This window comes from Strigops habroptila, chromosome 9 (genome assembly GCF_004027225.2).
Source record: "Strigops habroptila isolate Jane chromosome 9, bStrHab1.2.pri, whole genome shotgun sequence".
Classification (NCBI taxonomy): Eukaryota; Metazoa; Chordata; class Aves; order Psittaciformes; family Psittacidae; genus Strigops; species Strigops habroptila.
In genome coordinates, this window is record NC_044285.2 from 33,190,490 (window position 1) to 33,209,704 (window position 19,215).

General features: G+C 44.2%; 1 protein-coding gene across 5 annotated transcripts in view; it reads left to right on the plus strand.

Moving 5' to 3' along the window:
• The window catches only part of PASD1 (PAS domain containing repressor 1), a 97,987-nt gene that overhangs the window by 39,357 nt on the left and 39,415 nt on the right, over window positions 1-19,215 (plus strand). For 4 of the 5 annotated variants that reach the window (XM_030496629.1, XM_030496633.1, XM_030496632.1 and 1 more), the window contains exon 1: window positions 6,193-6,408. The exons of the other annotated variant lie outside the window; for it this stretch is intronic. The gene's annotated coding sequence lies outside the window, so the exon portion shown is untranslated. Of the gene's footprint in view, window positions 1-6,192; window positions 6,409-19,215 lie in introns of those variants that run through there. 5 annotated transcript variants of the gene reach the window in all.

The following is a 19,215-nucleotide window of genomic DNA, read 5'->3' on the forward strand; positions in this document are numbered from 1 at the left end:
GTCTGCTTTCTATTGGGTCCTTCCACGATCTTCAGTAGTCTTGATTTTAATGTCTTCTTCTACAAGCTGCAATGCTGGGAAAGGACTGCACTGGTCACTTTGGAGAGGAAGATTTTACTTTCTTGACAGAGTAAAATCAGGCAATAGCTTCTCTCACCACCCTGGTGCACATGGTTTGCAGAGGGAGGTCTCCCCATCAGCAAGGCTGTGCAGAAGCAAGCCATACTGTGGAAACTGCAGTGCTTGGTGCCTGCAGGTCACAGCCATCCTAATGCCATTCTCCATCCCAGTTACTCAGTTTCTGAAGGAGGTTAGAATGTAGTTGGGAGCCCTCTGGCTGCAGATCGGCTCAGGCAGAGCGAAGGAGAGGAATGTTAGCCAGTAAACAGGTATGGATGGAGGCAGCTTCTGTCCCAGCACAGCTTAGTACACCCCACAACAGTGGTGTCCTCTGTCACCCACATGTGCGACTTGGACGTCTGGTTAGACCCTGGGATACAGTGGGAAGATAAGTGACAAGGACAGCTTTCTGCCATGTTTAGCTAGGAGCACATTGCTTCTTGCTTGGAGTCAGACATTGCTGATGTTGCCATGATGTTGAAAACTCCATCAGATGACAACGTTAACATTGCATTTGCTCTGGGTAAAGGCCAGAGAGGAAAAGTGAAGACTTTTCAGTGCAACAAATAGCTGACCTGCAGAATTCCTAACTGCCGTGTATGGGATCAAGTAACTAAGAATGGGCAAGTACCAGAGAGAAGCTTTAAAGGGTAACCACCTTGTATGAATAAAGCTTAGCAACAGCAGAAGTATCGATAGGAAATATCTATGTTATCAATGTGGATTTCATATGCTAATTAGTAACAACTGTGATTTATTAGGAAGGATGCACTTGCCGATGATGGACAGTAATTCTGCACTGACTTGCCTGTTCCTCCTCTGTGCTTCAGCCATGGGTGATACTGCAGCTATTGCCATTTCCCAGTGCTCCCTCTGCCCGTTTGTCCTCTGACTGCTGAATTCAGGGTGATTTGGGCCTTAAAGATAATTACTATTAAGTTTCTATCATTATGTCTCTGTTCATATTGAGGCCACTCAATAGCTGATTATACTAATCAGAGGTGATTATTGCCTGTGCCCACTTAAACCATATTTAAATGCAGTGGCCTGAATTTGTCTTCAGCACAGTCTCCAGAAGATATAAAGCCAGCATCAAAGAAAATTAAGTCATAGCTATGTTATCCTATGGGATCAAGCTAAAATGTGGTCGAAGAGCTTTAAAGTCAGTGTGTGCTCTCATGGAAGGATATGGGCAGAAGGTAGCCATGTTCTTGTTTGTACAAGGGGTTTTTCCCCACTTCTTAGAGTTAGCCAGAATAACAGATCACAAGCATCCTTACCAGAGAATACTTGATTGCAGTTAAGAGAGAACACTTTTTCCTTTCTAAAAATAATAATAATTATTGTTGAAAGTATGAGCAGCTACATCAAAAATATTCTTCTACTTTTTTTCCTGGTCAGAGACCTGACTTTGGCACCTCTCAGCTTTTCAAGTAAATACATTTATCTGGCCATGCTCTTACTCCAGCACAAGGAAATACAAGGCCTTAGGTACACACAAAATTTGGATACCAATCTTGCTTCTACAAGAACCATCTTAAACCACTTTATGCAAAATAAAGTGCTAGATGATGGATATTAAAATACTCCAGTTGGTTCTCAAAAGCTTAGGTGGAATTTTGTCCTAAATGGTGGTTAACTCATTTGTACTCCTAATCCTTTTAAGCAGTTGCATAAAGATTCAAAGTGGCGCTCAGAGATGCTGGGTAGAGCAGCAAGTAGCTCCTTCCAGCCCACAGGGATGCAAAATTTTATGCTAAGTGGGAAATCCTGTTCACACTGGAGTAAATGTGGTTTTTGCTTTGCCTCTAATGGAGTTTCCATTCCTTTTTCTGCGCGTAAATGAGAATGGGATTTTACCCATCTTCTCACATGATTGTGGTGCAAACCTGAATTTTAATTTTAAGTTTTTAAACGGAAAAATGAAGGTCAAACTATGTAAGCCCAGAGAACAGATGCATCTCCAGAGGGAGAAGGACTCTAATAGCTGTCGGCTGTTGCTTGAACCAGAGATACGAGCTCCAGGCAAACAGTGCCTGCAACACAGCAGCAATGCCAGCAGTACTCCTCGGGGCTGGAGAAGCTGCTGTACAGCCTGACTGCGGTTCTTTTATGGGTGGCAGAGTTGTGCCTGGCCAAAATGCAGTTCCTTCTCCCCAACACAGGCATAGGGGGTGTTTGGGAAGAGGAGAATCTCATAATACCACAGAAAGGAAAATGCACTGCTATTTCTGAGAGTTTTCAGTAAAACTTATGAATTCAAACATAGGAATAGATAAGGAATTGCAGGGACAGAGTTTCACATAGGCAAACTCTTGGGCAGTATATTTTATGTTGCAAGTAAACGTGGCTAAATTATTCAAGAAACTTCAACTATATTCTTTACATTAAATCCAATAATTATTTATTAATTCCCAACTTTGATTCTGTTAAATAACCAATATATTAATTCAAAGGCAAGAATTTAATTCACAGAAAATTCTGTCCTTGGAGAAGATCAAAGTGAGTCCTGTGGTGTTAAGCACACACACCTACAGTGCTTGGGCATGAAAAAAAAAGTGTGTGTTTCAATCAGCCTGTCCCTTCTTAGTGGTTCCCATGCATTAACCTAAGCCTCTGCCTGAATGTTTTCAGTGCTAGGATCAAGGATCTACAGAGATCTCCACACTGGGAGAGAAGAGGTCGAAAGGGTAGCAAGCAAAGGGATGAGAAAACCAGCAGGTTGTGATGGCAGCGCCTGTTTGCTACTCTGCTACACCAATGCTACAGTAAAAGACTGAAAGTCTCTTGGGTGATATAAACATGCAAGATAAGTGCGTAGACTAGAACACAAAGGTGAAATGGCCCTGTTTATCAGGCACAATTAAAGTGAATAGAGGATGACTAATGCAGAGGCAGTTTAAAATCTTTACATGACACAGTGTCAAGGCAACCCTGTTGTGCAATCCCACCGGCACAATTAATGCTGTGTCCCTGCCATGCGCAGCGTAGGGAACGGGGCTCCCACCACCTCTCCTGCACCCTCTATGGTGGGAGCTGGGTGAGCTTCACCACTGCAACCCTCCTCTCTGATTCTATGATTCTATTCTTCTCTTTCCTTTTGCTTTGCATTATCCCAAGCCTCGTGGTTACTGCTGCATGAAAAGCAAGAATGTCATGCTGAATTTGAGACAAGGCTGAGGTGCCTGATCCTGTACAGGGGCTGGTTCACAGCTTTGTACTGAACAATGCAAACATTTTCTGGCTATGAATTTTTGCAGTATGTAATTTAAAGGCTAGTTTGGACAACCCTTTGCTCTGGATGAAAGATTGTGCATGGGAGTGTGATTTTGCAAAATACAGCTTAAACTATCCCTCTATTTCTTCACTGAATTATGTTACTCCTTAATGGTGCCTGCCAGGCTGCAGGATTCTCCATTCCGCTGGGTGAGTGCAGCAGGGATAGGCTGTTTTAAATAGATACGTATAGGTCTATACAGAGAGAGTGTTATATTCTTTGCTGGTCTTATTTTCTGGCTCAAACCAGTTCTCTCTTGGTTTTATTGCTTCTGGCATGTCTTTGCAACACAGCATTGTTAAAAGCTAATAATATAAACAAATCTGAGGCTATGCCAACCACTGCCGAATACAGCCAAAGCTGCCCAAGGCCACAGCTTGCTGAGCGATGTGTGAATTTTGTTGTGCCAGAAATGTCTGTTTCCCTGCTCTTTTTTAACTTTTGGAAAGATCTTAGTGGAGAGTTTGTTCTTCTGAAGGACATAATTACAGCAACTTACATGGAAACTCTTTCAGCATTGCTATAGGAAGAAAAGCCCCTGCGTTCTCAGCCTGTTGTCTCCACCTGCCAGGGGCTGCAGGGGAGTTGGTTGAAAAACTTTAAATAAAACACAGTTTGAAGTGCAACTAACATATAAAGTGGCATTTCTGAGTGTTTTGCTTTATTAGAAGACAATGTTGATGCTGTTTGTTGTGCCTGTCAGGCTCATGGGACAACGGGTGGCTGTGGAAGTGTCTCAGGTGAGACCCGGCTGGGCAGTACCAGAAAACCCAGCCAGCTGCCAGCACAGCCTAGGGTGATGGCTGTGGCACTCGGTGCCTCCAGGGCAACCCGCCCCAGCCCAGCCCCTCCGGAGTCACATCCTGCCTGTGCTGCCCACAGCACCCATCCACGAGTGCTGGATCTGAAGGGTCTCAGCTTCAGAGTGTGGTGTTACTTATATTCCTGATCTAGTCCCCCAAATGTATATCTGCAGGCCCATGTACACGGTCAATGGCATCTTCTCAGTGACTTGGGTGACAGGGCTGCACTACAGGCTGCAGAGACCCACCTGAAATCAAGTGAAAAAAACCAGAAATGCTGCGTTTGATTCCTGTTTGTACCTTGCCTGAAAGAGAGCAAGAAAGATTTTTCCCACACGAATGAGGACAGGATTGCTGTGTTTTATGTGACAAGGCTGCACGCCTCCAATACCTGCTCTAAGTGGGAAAATGGGATTTGCCACTTGCGGCAGTCAGCACAACCATGCTATTTGCTTTGTCTCCAGTAAGAAAGAAAATAAGAAATACCGACTGCATGCAAAGGTACCCTTTCTCTTATCTTCATCAGTAACAGCCGATGTTCCTTAGGGTTATTGCTGTAACAATGTCACTTCCCTTTCCTTAGTGGCATCAGGTTTATACTAAAAACCTCATAGAAAAGTCTTTTGTCCTCTGATCCCTTTTTGGTTCTGCTTTTGTCCCCTGTGCAGTGCTTTGGGGCACTGTCTGCCTGCCTGCCCCCTTCCTCCAGAAGAGTGAGGGCTGGGAGACGAACAGGAATTTTGGCTGAGCAAAAAAAGCCAGGAGTCAGGTATGCCAGCTGTGGGAGGCGATGTGCACCCAGAAGGAGCAGATCTCCCAGCACAGGCTGAGGAGCAGCTTTCCAAGAGGAGTTGAGGAGGAAAAAAATATCCCCCCCCCAAAAAAATACCCACCAAAAAAATTCTAACTTGTAAGTAATGAGAGCATGTGGGTTTGGAACGGGGTTACATGATGTAGCTGCTTGCAGTGGCCCAGGGCCTAGGCCAGGGACTGAAACGATGCCCCCAGCCCCACACTCCCCAGGACACCCCAAGCCTGGCACAAACATGTTCCCCAGCAAGCGCTAATCCCCCCCCTTCTCCTTGGCGGTACCTTGAGGAGAGGAAGGAGGAGGCTAGAGACCAGCTTGATGCCACAGCTTTTTGTATCTACTGCTTCCAGAAACCCGTGAAGTACGAATTGCACCCCCAGCCATTAGCAGTACCTGATGGAAGGGTGAACCTGTGTCCACCCGGAGCTGGCCATGTTGTGGTGGGAAGGGGGACAGAGCAACCCGCTGTCCCTGGAGAGGAGGGAAAATGATTACGGTAGAAAAGGGGAAGAAAAAATGAAGTCGTGTGAGGAAGGAAACAGCAAATGTTAAATCAGTGACTCATGGCATGGGATGACTAATCTCGGCAACGCACTGCTCATGTCGGGCATGGAATTTGTGCCGAACGCCTCGTGGGGAGAGCAGGAAGGTTGTGGTACCTTGATGGGGCAGGGAGAAAACGGGAGCACTGGGGCCTGCCTTCTGGGCAGCCGGGACTGTACCCCGCTCCGTAGAGCACCCGGCAAAAGCTGGAGAGGTGCGGGACATGACAGGCGGTCCTGATGGGCTCCGCGGCCAAGTCCAGCCCCGCGGCTCGGTGCCGGTGCCGCTATCGGTGCTGATGTCGGTGCCGGTGCCCGCGGAGCGGCGGCTGTGACCTACTTTGGTCCGGCCCTTCCCGGCGGACGGCATCGCCGCTCCCCGCGCGACCTGTCCTGCCCGGGCTGGGGGCGTCCGTTCTGCGCCTGCTCTGCGCGCGTTCTACGCGCTCTCCGCCCAGGCCCTGATCGCGTTCCCTCCCCGCGCTGCCCGCGCTCCACCGGGGCGGGGGGAGCGATGCCCGGGGCGCGCTACGGGCGGCCGGTGTCGGCCGGTGTCGGCGGGGGTGTGGGTGTGGGAGGAGCGCGCCTGTGCAGTGCCGGGAGGACGGGCTCAGCCCGCCGTGCGTTACACAACCGGCCGCCGCAAGAGGCGAGTTTCACAAGTCCCGCCGCGCTCCCCGCCAGCCCGCACCCGCCCCGCGCCAGCCCGGCCCCTCGGCCTGCCCGCGCTCATGCCATGTCTTCTCCGGGCAGCGGGATCCCGGGGCGGGCGGTAACCCCTGCGGCCGGGGGGGCACCGCGCCGTGGCAGGGCATGGCACTGAGAGCGGCTCCGGAACGTGCATCCTCCGAGGCGGTACGTACGGCCCCGCGGAACCTCGCGGAGTTTAGGGGTGCGGGGGGGTTCCGTCATTCGCAGCCCGCGGGGAGCCCCCGCTGCAGGGCGCGGGGCGCGGCAGCCGTCACTTCGCCTTGCCCTCGCCCAGCACCCCTGGCACGGTCCCGGTTAAGTTTTGGAGAGAGAAACGTACAGCCGCGACTTCAGTCGTCTGATCGCCCCAAAAAAAACGAACCCGGACTGCGCAGGGATCGGTCGGTGCGGAGCCAGGCGGGTATCGGCACCGGCACGCCCCGGCCCGGCCCCGTGGGTACGGACCAGCTCGGGAATAGCCGGGGACTGGGCACAGTTGAGGATTGTGGGGTGCTTGGGTGGGGGGAACCCGATTTTCTGTAGGCTAAAATGGGCCTGAGCGCTATTTTCTCTTTCTGGCTTGAAGTTATGTCGTTCTGGGAATGCGTTCGTCTGAAAACGCGGCAAGGAATAAACCACACTGAGTCTTGCGCCTAGAGATAGCATCTCAAATCCAAGTCACAAAGTTACTTCTCCCACCGTGGTTATTTTGTCATTTGATTTTACATTATAAGCGGGGAATTACGGAGGCTTTGAAAGTCCCTCATCTGTTTCAGTTGCTGATTTGTGAATGGTAACTCCAACATTTTGTCCTTAATGGCAGAAATTGCAAACTGATTGCTCTGGGTAGCTGGCACTGGAAGCATGGGTCAAAGCTGAGCTCTGCGTGATTCATAACTGAGGTGTTATACGCACTTGTCCTTTGTGAAATGCCATAGTCCCTGAAGGCAGGAAGCTCCTGAGCCATCCGCAGAGCCAGTCTCTCCCCGGTTGGTTTTGGAGAAGTCCAGCACAGCAGTCCTTTTAGGGGGGCAGAACCAGCACCTAAGTGCTAACTGATCCCTGAATGAAGTTGTCTTCTTCAGCAGGGGAGCAACCCTGGAGATGGTGTAACTGAAATCAAAGCTGTGAAGATGTCCCATGCTCTACCTGCAGTGAGGTGCAGTACCACCTGGGAAGACAGTGTTATTTATTAGCCCAAGTTTATTTTGTCATGTGCAGTGAAAGGGGCAGTGCTGATTTAACTGATGGGACAAGACGTTCTGGTGTATAGATGGGGAAAGGTCATTTCTAGGCAGAATGATGGTGCTCCCCTTATGCTGGATCGCTGCTCCCTAATCCCTAGCTCTGGAAATGGGAATTTGCCTTAAAGAGACAGTTAGCTCTTCGTGGTTTTGACATATAGGTTTTACACTCCTCATAGGTTGTTTGAAGCAGCAGATAATGCCAGGAGTATGCGATGTGAACCCCTTGTACTGAACAGACTCCAACATGTGCTGTTTGGGTTGGGATTTTTTGTCATTTTTATAAACTTCCTAGGCTGCAATGCCTCACCACAGGTATCCAGTCAGAAAAATACATTTGGGTTTGGGGTTTTCTAGAAGTTGTATTTTTAAAAAGGTAATTTTCCTATAATGTGTTAATCAGAGTAAAGCAGCACGTCAGTGATGCACCGTGGAGGAGCAGAGCACCCTGTGCACTGATGCACTGGAACAACAGCACTTGGGGCTCTGTGGGTAATGTAGTTCTGACAGGCAGCAAGCACGAGTGAGGAGAGGAGGCTCAGGAGTGGAGCCAAGAGTGGAAGTTTGTGTGGAAGGGAGGCATGCTATTTCTTGGGCTAAACATGTTTACTACTGAATATTTAGATTTTTTCTGGAAGACATATTAGGAAAAATGCAAATGGCTTTAGGAGTGGTTGCTTGCTGCTCGTTTATTCTGTTCATTCAGAGCTGTGGATTAGTTACTTGATCTAGAGGGAAAAGTAAAATTGGTTTGAAATTTTTTTATTAGCTACAAACTTCAGTGAAATTTAGCAGTAAGGTATGTGATGGTTCCTGTGTTTTAGCCACTCAGACTATGTCTGTGTTAAATTATTTTGCTGGTTTAAGACACACTCAAAAATAGCTCAGGCTTAAAGATTAAAATTAGCAAATGAGTAGTTCATAATTAAAGTCTCGTGGTGTTGGGAGCAGCATTACATTTCAGAGATACTGATGTTGAATCCAACTTCTGCTTATGAGTAGTATCAAAAATTGGTAGGATGTCCTTACAGTTTGGAGCTCAGGCTTGTCTATGCATAGAAGTTGCATTGGTTTGCCCTAAATTATGCAACCTCCCAAGATTCACATGTAATAATAAAAAGGTTTTAATGCCAACATAGCTCAGTCCTTCAGGACTGGGGGAATAGCTGTGTGCCTATACCAGAACAACTGAATCCAGGCTTGTTCTGGAACAGTCTTGGATTCTAGTGGCTTTAACCAAAATAGTAAAACCTATAAAAACCAATATAGCACAGACCAGCCTTTGCTGGTATAACTAAAATGATACACATTTTATCACTTCAGTTCCAAATACCTGTTAACGAAGTCAGGCAGGTACAAAAAGTGTTACGACGTGGATGACACCATTCTTCCTTCACATGACTCTGTTCACCTAAGGCCAGGGTCTACTTGGTGTGCCACATGTCATCCTGTGCCCATTGGCACAGCCACAGCCGGTGGGGCTCACCTGGCTGCAGCCCTGCCATGTCTGTCCTGTTCTGCTGTCCAGGCTAGGCTATTTCCCTTTTTTCCTTACTTCTCTGCTACTTTTGGTGCACAAAGGGTTGTGCAAATTCTTGCCCTGTGGCCTGTATGCTGAACAGTTCCCCTAGACAGAAGCCCTGCAAGACCCTCTTTATTATTACTCCAGTCTCACTTGAGCCCAGGTGTTAGGTGAGGTTGAGGTAGTGGTGAGGCCTCAACAAGTGCTCTGTGCACAGCTGGGCTTGCTGGCTGCACATCTGTTTGGCCTCAGAAGCACCAGATTCAGTCAAACTGCAAAGGTGTGTACAATGAGGGACTTTGACCTACTTCATATTCCATTATTGGCTTTGGCCTTGTCTACATGGGGAGATTACACCAATTTAGTTTAAGTCTGTTTTTAAAGTGATTTGGTTAACCTGATGTGACCTCATGTAAGGACATTCTTATTTTGGTTCAAATGAACTTATTTGGGTTCAACTGAAACCCACACTTAATCAAGTGTACACAGAACTGAAATTATATGTACCTAAACTGAAAGGAGAACTGATGTCTGTAAATAATGACACAACTTTCTCATGAAAGCAGAACCCTCTAGTAGAATCTGGAACAGAGTGTAATTACTAACAAACCTGCAGAAGACTGAAAGCTATTCATAGCAAAGTTAAACCAAAACAAAACAAAACTAAGAAAACAAGCAAAACATCTTAGGAAGACAAACGAGAAGTGCCAGTAATCCCAGTCCTGGAATACTGAAAGCAGTGGCACAATGCTTGCAGGGCTTGCAGAAGGCTCTCCCAGGGCTCTTCAGCTGCAGAAGAGGAAAGCATTTGTGTCCTGTACACGGAGTCCCAGTGCAGTCAAAAAGATAAAGAGGCAATGCAGGGAACTATAGGCCCCACTGGTTTGAATGCAGTAGTACACAGTGTCTCATGGTGTGTTTCGTAAGGAAGAATAATTAGACATGGAAATAATGAGGAAGCAGGCTAAATTACAAGAAGATTTTTATCAAAGATGGATTGTGCTAGACTAATCTTGTATAGCAGATTATTTAGGTGGGGTAGGGCAGGAATGTAATTTATCTAAAGCCAAGCATTTGATACCACGCAGACAGGACATTATTGCTTAAAATGAAGATGGTGATTCAATAGAAGAATTCAAAGGTGCAAAAGGAGCTGGCTAAGGAAAAGATACAACAGTGGCATGTAAATAAAGTTGTCTGAATGGAGAGAGATATTCAAAGAAAGTCACTGGAATGGAAACAGATTGGTGCTGTTTCTCCCTTGGGGCCAGGCTCTGTTGAATGGAGCCACTCTGACCCGTGGGTAGGGTCCGGGTGCGTGCCCAGGAGCTATGTGGGGTGACACAAAGGTGGGAGGTATTGTCAGTAAGGAGGAGAATCAGATTATCACACAAAAGAAATTTAGACGACTTTGTTGATCAGAGCGATAGAAATAAAATGACATTTAATAGCACTGAGTGCAAAGTTATGGAAAGTTTTAAGCGCGGAGACCAGTAACAAGAATTTCCAGTGTGAAACAGGAGCTCTTCAACTGTCCATGACAGATGGGAGAGATGTGGATGCACTGCCTAGTCAAGAGATACGTGCAAGCAAGCAGTGAGATACAGCTGTGAAGGAGACCGATGACATCCTTGGATATCAAAGGAAAACAATATGACAGATTCAGGGAAGTGTGATATTATCATTGTACAAATCGACATAGAGAGTGTTGGCACAAGGGCTTTCTGTTGCTCATGGAGTAGCCGATTGGCATGTTGCATAGCTCTGGACATCCCAGTCAAGAAAATGTTAAAATTACAGCAGTAGGAGAGCTAGAGGTGTGGTTATACAAATGGACCTTCTATTGTATGAAGTCAGGTTAAAAAGCTTAATTGGTTTAGCTCTGACCAGCTGAATAAATGAAAGGACAGGTTACAGTAGGTGTTTTTACACACAGTCATGACTAGTTAGCAAGAAGGCAGAAAAACTAAGTCAAAAGATAGCATCTGCACAAAATCAAATTGTCTAAAAGTCAGCCATGAATAAATTTGGATGGGAAACTAGAAGAAAGCTTCTAGCTACCTAAGGATTGGAGTTGTGTAATAGTCTTTCAATTAGGATAGTTTTGAGATAGATCTTGATAATCTTATGAAAGAGATTATACAATTAAATTAAAGTTCCTGGAGATAGGAAATAAAGTTTGCAGAGTTAGTCCTTTGGTCTCCAGTATACTCATATTTTTAATGTAAGGTTGAAAGGAGAGCGGATCTGGTTTTGTTTGCACTATTAACCCCATGCAGCAAGGCTTCTGCTGTTTTCTTGGGAGCCAAGGCAAGAATGAGTTTTCCCTGTTGCTGCAGATTTGGGTCTCTTTTTCTCCAATCTTTGCCTTCCTCTCAAGCACTAGACATTGGAAGTGTGCACTGCAGAGACTCCTTGTAGCATTAGATGGGCACAGTTGCCTGCAGTCTTTTTCTGGTGTGCTCCCTGGTTTAACCTGTTAGTCAGATTTGGGGCCAGAGACACATTTTTCCTTCAGGTTTTGTTGCCAGTAACCATATTGTACTTCATGGTATGTTTTCTGGGATCTGTTGCTAGTGGTGTTTCATGAACTTTGTGTGGATAGAAGAATGTGCAGTAGTAACAGCATTCTTCACCTGCTCTTTTCTGTGTCACAACACAGTTTAATATTTTGTGTTTCTCATGTGTATTGTAAGTTTGCTGTACAATGTGAGGACACATTCCGGGGTTCCTGGTGCATCTCAGCAGGTTGAAGAGATGTCATGAAGTAATAGTGTCATTAATAGTGTCATTTTCTGAAACTGGAGTGTTGGGGTTGGTGTTCCCTTTCAACCTGATATTCCTAAAATAAGTTGCAAAGCTGGGCTTAAAATCAGCTCTGCTTAGGTGCTGTTCAGAGCAAATTGTGCAGGATAACCTCTAGAAGAAATAAGTGATTGCTGACCATAAGGGATGGATTAGTAACTTTAAAACCACAGGTTTGTTATAAGAAAGTTGAATGTGTAATGTGCATCTTATTGCAAGAAAGGATAAGAAAAAAAAAAAGATGGCAAGCAGGCAGGTAAAAAGGGAAACAGCTTGAGTTAACCTGAAGCAGAGATCACATACCTGCTAAGCTGCCTGTAAAGAGAAATTGAAATATGAAAAAATGACAATAATATTGAGATGGTAGTGATGAAGTATGTTAACCAAACTCCATGGAGCTGTTGAAACACATTGAATCATCTGACTGCGACTTGTATTCTTAGGCAAACACAATAGTATAATTGATTGTCATCATTTCTTTAGCGCATAAGATGCATAACACTGCAGTAACCAGGAGGCTCGCTAAACATTACAGAGAACACTGTAAAATAAATCTTTGCTTAGGAGGGAGGGAGGGAGGCAGGCAGAGCAAGGCCTTGTAGTAACAACTCTGGAGGACTGATACACACACAAATACATGAGCAGTTGGAAGTGGCCTCCTGTTGATGGTGGTTGATGAGCATAGGATGGTTTGCTGGTGATATACATGTTCTGGATATGTTTGAAAAGGTGTCAATGGCTGATAACTGTCTTGAACACTAGTGCTGCCTGACCTTTGTGGAGCACATGGAATGGGGACAGCTATGGCACCCTCCTGCTGGGTCCCTAACACCCGGGGTTCCCGAGCAGGCAGGGAGAGCAAAGGGCTGGTGTTTCCTGTGCCACTGCTCACATGGCATGGAGGGCTGTGCCACCCTGCACATCACCCTCCGTCAGCTTCTGGAACCTCAGTCCTCCAGGGCTGCTTCTCAGAGACCTGTTGCATGAAACGGAAATGTTGAGTTTTACACTGAATATCCTGGGCTTGGCTGGTAGCTGTGTTGTACCTGCAGTGGGCACCTGCACTGTGCCCTGGCTCTGGGCAGGGATTTAAGCAAACCCCTCTGTTCCCGAAGGCACTCTGATGGCTCAGCAAACATGAACACTGGGTCTCTGTCCCTCTCACCTAGAGTTAATCTACATATCACTGTGAGATGCTTTGTTGAATGGCAGCTATAGGCAGATTGATTAATTGATTGACTAATAGGTAAACACAAAGATATTCGTAGGTGTGTTTATTCTTGTTTACAAACTGCCCAAGCTTAGGCAAGTTTTCTGTGTATGTAGCAATGGCAGGAATCATATCCATAAAAATGCTAATCTCTCTTGCTTCATCTGTTCAGCCTACAAACACACGCATACACACATGCTTTAATTAAACTAATAAGGTTTGTTTGTTCTCTTCTGGGCTCAGCCTACTTTAATGTTGTTTTAACTCCCAGCGCAGTGTGGCACGTTGCTTCAGGACAATAAAGTTTTGACCATAAGCAACATACTAAGTAAACCATTTTTTTGATAAATAAATGAACAATAGATGAGCTGGTAATAGCTTCCATTGCCATTAGTTATTTTGCTTAGACATGACAACATGATAGGAAGGTTTTCAAGCAATGCAGAGGCTTTATCTGAAGGGGATGAGATGAAGCCCTGGCCCTGATGAAGGCAAAGGTTCAACTTCCATTAGCTTCTGCGCAGCGAGGACCTCTCACTGCCAAACAGAAGAGCCAAGCAGAAAAATAAATGTCCCTGGGAGTCAGCCCTTGGGTTTAGGCTGTTTAAGGCTCTACTGCACAAACTGCAAACATGTTTTTATGTATAGAGGAGGATGCTGTGTGTTTGGTCCACTGTTGGCTTGTCACAGCAAACGCAGCAATTAGAGAGGCTGTAACAGCTGGGGAGGGTTACACCCCTTGCTGAGGAAGTTTGGCTGTAAACCTGTTTGTCCTGTCTCTCAGTGAAATGTACACTGGCACAATTTACAGTAAATTCAAAATATTCATTCTGATCAAACTGTTTCCAATCAAATTTTATTAAGTGATATATTAAGTGTGTGTTGAGTCATGTGTGTTAAAAAGGCAGGACTTTGGTTGACTCCTGATATACTGATACATTTATTAAAGGTGAATATCAACAGTTTGCTTTTTCTCTCAAATAGAATAATTTCAATGGCTTCATTTTGGGGCAGTCTTTTAACGGAAAGGTTGCAGTAGGAAGTATTAATGAAACAAACTCTTTGTGCTAATCTTAACACCTACATTTTCTATATAATCTTGCTTATTGCGGAGGGCTGAGCCTTGCCATTAGTGAAGACAATGTGTCAACATAGAAAAAGTGAGTTACTTTATTTTCTTTCAGTCCTAAGCACTGGGGTTAGCCTCCCATATGGCAGCAGTGATGTGGAGCTGTGTGATTGCAGAGGGAGTATACACATTGTCCCTTGGGTGCCAGCCCTGGGACGGACAATTTTCATTGCTCATCCTGCTGGAGCATGGGCTTCCGTGAAGTTAAATCACTTTCTTATGTGGGGTATCTTCACATCTCTTGAGACTTGGCTCTTCAACTCTAAGACCTCCTGATATCTATCTATGGCCTGGAGGAGAAGTTCAATCTTTGGGGAAGGTTGCACAGCTTGGGAACCCTCGCTGAAAATTTTGTTATGTGGGGAAATCGTCTACAATTTGATTTTTCTGCTTTCTGGAAATAATTCAGAGTTTGGAAGGGGAGAGTCCCAGAAGAAGGTTGTTAGAGTAGGAGAGTGTATATGATATATATACCAGGACTATTCTGCAATAGTCCTGATATACTGTCTGGGAAGGGCAAAGATTAATTGCCTAAAATGGGAGAAGAATAAATGCAGCGGACTGAAATTGCCACTAATGCATTTGGAAACAAGAAATGAGGCTGAATCAGGACTTTGTGTTATCCAGGGCACATGTTTCGAATCTGGAGCTGAATTCCTTGGATATGTTCATAGTTAAAAAGGCAGCTAGTAGAGCTATCAAGATCTAGAGTGTTAGACTGGTTAGTTTGTTGGTAATAGGCTGTTGTGACTAGAGCAGAATATCTGTTTTCGCCTGAGGGATGGAAAAAAAGACTAGTGCAAAGAAGAACAACTTGTGTGTTTTGATATTTTGAAAGTAAAGCATATGAATATTAATAAGTGATCTAGCTGGAATAGCATCTTTCTTTAAAATTGTCCTTAGAGATAGTGTATTGTATTAACATGAATTTGATTGCATGGTAAGTAAAATTTTATAAATATAAATCATCATCTTATTTCAAAAGCTGCAGTGCTATGAGGAAACTATTCTGGGATTTTTCTAACATAGTCCAGTTTGAATTGTTCGAATAAGAAGAGATATCAGTGAATAAATCAGATAATGAGCTGCTTTACATAGAAGGCATGTTTATGATGTAGAATGCCTGTTTATGATGTATAGAAGTCCTAGGGGAGATGAATTGTCAGTTTAATCTTCTTTGGATTGTGTTTGAAATCTACTTTTATGAGGCATTCCTGACTGTTCCAGAGATTACTGTTCAGACACTTATATAGACTTTGTTTATATTTGATGTACAGCTCTACAAGGTCCTTAGCAGGCAAATGTTCATTTTCTTCAGTTGTTTTTATTTGGTTCCTTGACCTTGGAGTAAAATTTGTAGTGATCATAGGTGGTGTCAAAAGTTTTCTTCTGATCTCGTTGCTCTTATCAGAGCTTGGGAGGCAGTGTTATCTCCATGGATGCACGGTACCAGAAGGAGCAGTAGTACAAATCATCTCTTTTGTCATCAGTATCTTTGGCACAGCATTGCAGAGCTTTGCAGTTGACCTGAGAGAGACAAGGATTTGTCCCTTGCAGAAATGAAAAGTATGGAGTTTGGAGCCATTGCAATAAATACTTATTTTTTCTGCTTTTTTTTTGGTAAGTTCTTATGATAGGTTTCCTGTGGAAAAGAGGATTGCTGGGTGAATTTAATCAGATTAACTAAACATTAGATTTCTCCCTCTAATGGTGCATTGGGATTGACTGTTTACCCATAAACCAGCTATTTTTTTGAGCAAAAATGTGAAATTCATTTTTGTATCTTTTCTGACTTGAATATCATGGTTTATTAGGGAATCGTCTCAATCAGCTTTACTAGCAGCTGATTTTCCTCACAGCTTTGCAACACTTACAGCAGCTTCAATCAAAAAGCCATGATGGGGAAATGTTGCTCGTAGGATGACGTGTAATGCCAGCGTCTGGCGGAGCAGGATTGCTGCTCTGCATTGAGGAAGCAAACATCTGTGAGATATTAAAAACTTTTGACAGGGATAGTAAGATAATTCTTGAGATAATTTCATGTCAAGCTCTGCTCTAACTTCTATCTCCTGCCAAGCTTCCTAAACCCTAGGTCATAAGGTTAGAAAAAATCGTGGGTCCGTTGTGTCATCCTTCACCTGTAGAAACAGAACTTCCCAATTACAGTCAATCGCCACCAGACCCGGATAGCTTGTCGTCACCCTCCTATTAAGGATGACTGTTTCTGAGACATTAACATTCATGTCAGGTCTAGATACAGATCAGCACAGGCTTAAATCATCATCAGGAACAGATGTGAGATACCTAATCAGTTATTTCCTAAGGAAAATGAGTTTGATTGCATGAATAGTTGTAAACATTTCATTCCGCGATTCAGCTACTATGGCAATGGTAAACAAGCTTCTGAGGCTGAGGAGAAGCATTTTGTGGTACTGTACATGATTTCTTATTCATTTAACCTTTAGTGTAGAAGAAAGCAGCTTAGCTACTTCAGATTACCCTTTGTGACAGCACTGATCGTAACCAGGGGCTCACTCTGAAGAGATCCAAACCTGCTTAACCCTAGTAAACACAGCAGCTTCATCCTGGTTTACAATATGCAGCATTTGTCCACGGGATGAGCACAAAGCTGCAGATTTTGCCACTGGGACATGATCATGGCACAGGAATTAATTTTGGCTTTGGTAGCAAGATGACAGCACCAAAATGTCCATCCTCTTCCTCGGTTTTTCACCTGCCCACCCAATGCCAAGCTTTGGTGGTGAGCATAGTCCTTGGCTGGGAGCTGAGCCAGGACTGGGCGCTCTGTGCCACTGTCATGCAATTGGTATGCAATAACTCTGCTGGTTCTTTGAAGCATCGGCTCTCCATAAGCAATAATTAATGACATGGCATGAATTTCTTGTTTGTTTTGCACTTCTGACTTCTTGAAAACAAAACTGAATTAAATTGGAAGAAACTTTAATGTTAAATCAGGATGGGTATAATACTAATTACTGTGAAGTAGGTAGGAATTTTACTATTGGTCTCTTGCAGAAGGGCTGAGGAGGGGAAGAAAAAGACAGAGGAAGTAAGCTTTTCTCTCTTGCCTAATTGCATGTTTTCCCTGCTTGAGATTTGGCTAAACTATTGTATAGTTTGCTTGTGATTTTTAGGAGACATGCACAAAAGCAGTGCATGAAAGGAGGAGGTTGGGAGTGCTGATGATAGTTGCCTCTCGAACACGGTGTGAAATTCTGAGGAACCTGGGACTGCCAGCTAAAGGTCATGGGCATTTTTAACTTATGCTGCTGGCTTCGTGCTACTGCGTAGATGTTTATCATGGAACTTGCTGGCCTTGGTAGTATTACGTAGTCAGATTATCACAAAAACAAGCTCCCTTTTTACCCATATGTTTTTTATGAATGTACGTTACAGTATGACTCTTTCCTTCAGCTGGTTTTAATGTGTGTTTTCTTAGCTGGCCTAATTTTGTTATGTTAAATACAGTTATGGACATTGTTAGTATATGGGTGTATGGCTTCAGGTGCTTTGGTCACAAAAGCCCTGGGTAATAAATTCATGTTCATCCTAATTCTGGAAAGCACAAATAAATCCCACTATTTTCACCCAAGAATTATGCAGATGGTTAAAAAAAGAGGCATATGCCAATGGATCTGGCTAAATGAAGGGCCAAGCTCTTCAATGCTCTTTTCACTCCATTCCAGGAGAGATATGATCTCACACTGCACCCTTGTCAGCTGGCCTAGTCTCTTACTTGAAAACCAGGGACCACAGAAATCTATAGGTACAGATCTACTGTCCTTGTCAGCCACATCCATGCTGCCAGCATTGTTCAGCAGAATGGCAGTATCCATTGCTGCTGCCATTAACTTACTTAGTAGAGGAAAGTTATCTTTGAGAGAAATGGGCCCATGTATTTAATTTACTTTTGTACTAACATCTTGATTTTGACTAATACTAGGAGGATTCTTAGTACTGGACTATTGCAGATGTGAAATAAAGTGTATTTTAAATTTTTTTGCATGCTTGCACAATTGTAATCCATTGACAGCATTTAGATGACCAGAAAAACCCGTATGTCCCGAATTTCAGGGATGCCCATCCTTGTAGGACATGACCAGTTCTCTGTCCTGTGTTGTTCCTCTGCCATCAGTGAGAAATCCATCCCCGTCCCCACTGCAGTGGGTGACAAGGGACTGTGCGCTTTGCAGCACTGGGCAGAGCGGCTGAAGAGACCAGAGCCTCTTAGAGGGCATGATGCTGTTGGATCCATTCCCTTTCCCCTGAGTACCTGTGTTACTCAAATCTGTTTTTACATGAACATTATCTGGGAGGAACACGTCTTTTCTGGCCTTAAATAGTTTAAAAAATCCCAACCAAATCTTCAAGAGAATCCCCAAAGCAAGTGGACATTCAGTCACCCTGAGTCATATTTTGTTATTATGGCTGATTGTCCATCCAGCCATGCAAATATACTGCAAGGGGGGAAAAAGGATGTGTGTGAATAGCTTATCTAAGACAAAATGAGGCCTTTGGTCTTTGTGCATAATATGTGAAACAATAATGACCTAGTACAAAAGTGTTCCACTGACTGACATATTTGCAGTCTAAAAACGATAACAAAGTAATAAGAGAGATCTGTGGATGTTTATCTTCTCTTTTCTTCTTTCTGAAGGAAAGTTTTGCTTTTTCGTTGTATTTCTAGTGCATATCAATGGTACCTTGCAGAATGGTGAATATAATTGCAGTTAATTATTTAAATATTCTTTTATTCCAGAAGCTCTCAAAACAAATAACCATCTTTTGAGGAGCTAGTTGAGAACTGATGGGGGCAAGATAGTGCAAAAGAGAATATTGGATGTCAAGTTAAAAGTGCCTTAGAGAAGCAAAAGAGAAGTGTGTGTGCTGGGTGTTTTAAAGAAGGAAAGAAAACCATTTACATTATTAACAATACCAATAATGTAAGTGGCAGCACTTCTTGAAAAAATTTGTAAGCTTCAGTAGTTCAAATCCATCCTTGGTGTAACAGCGATGGAATTACACTTGGATCAACATCTTT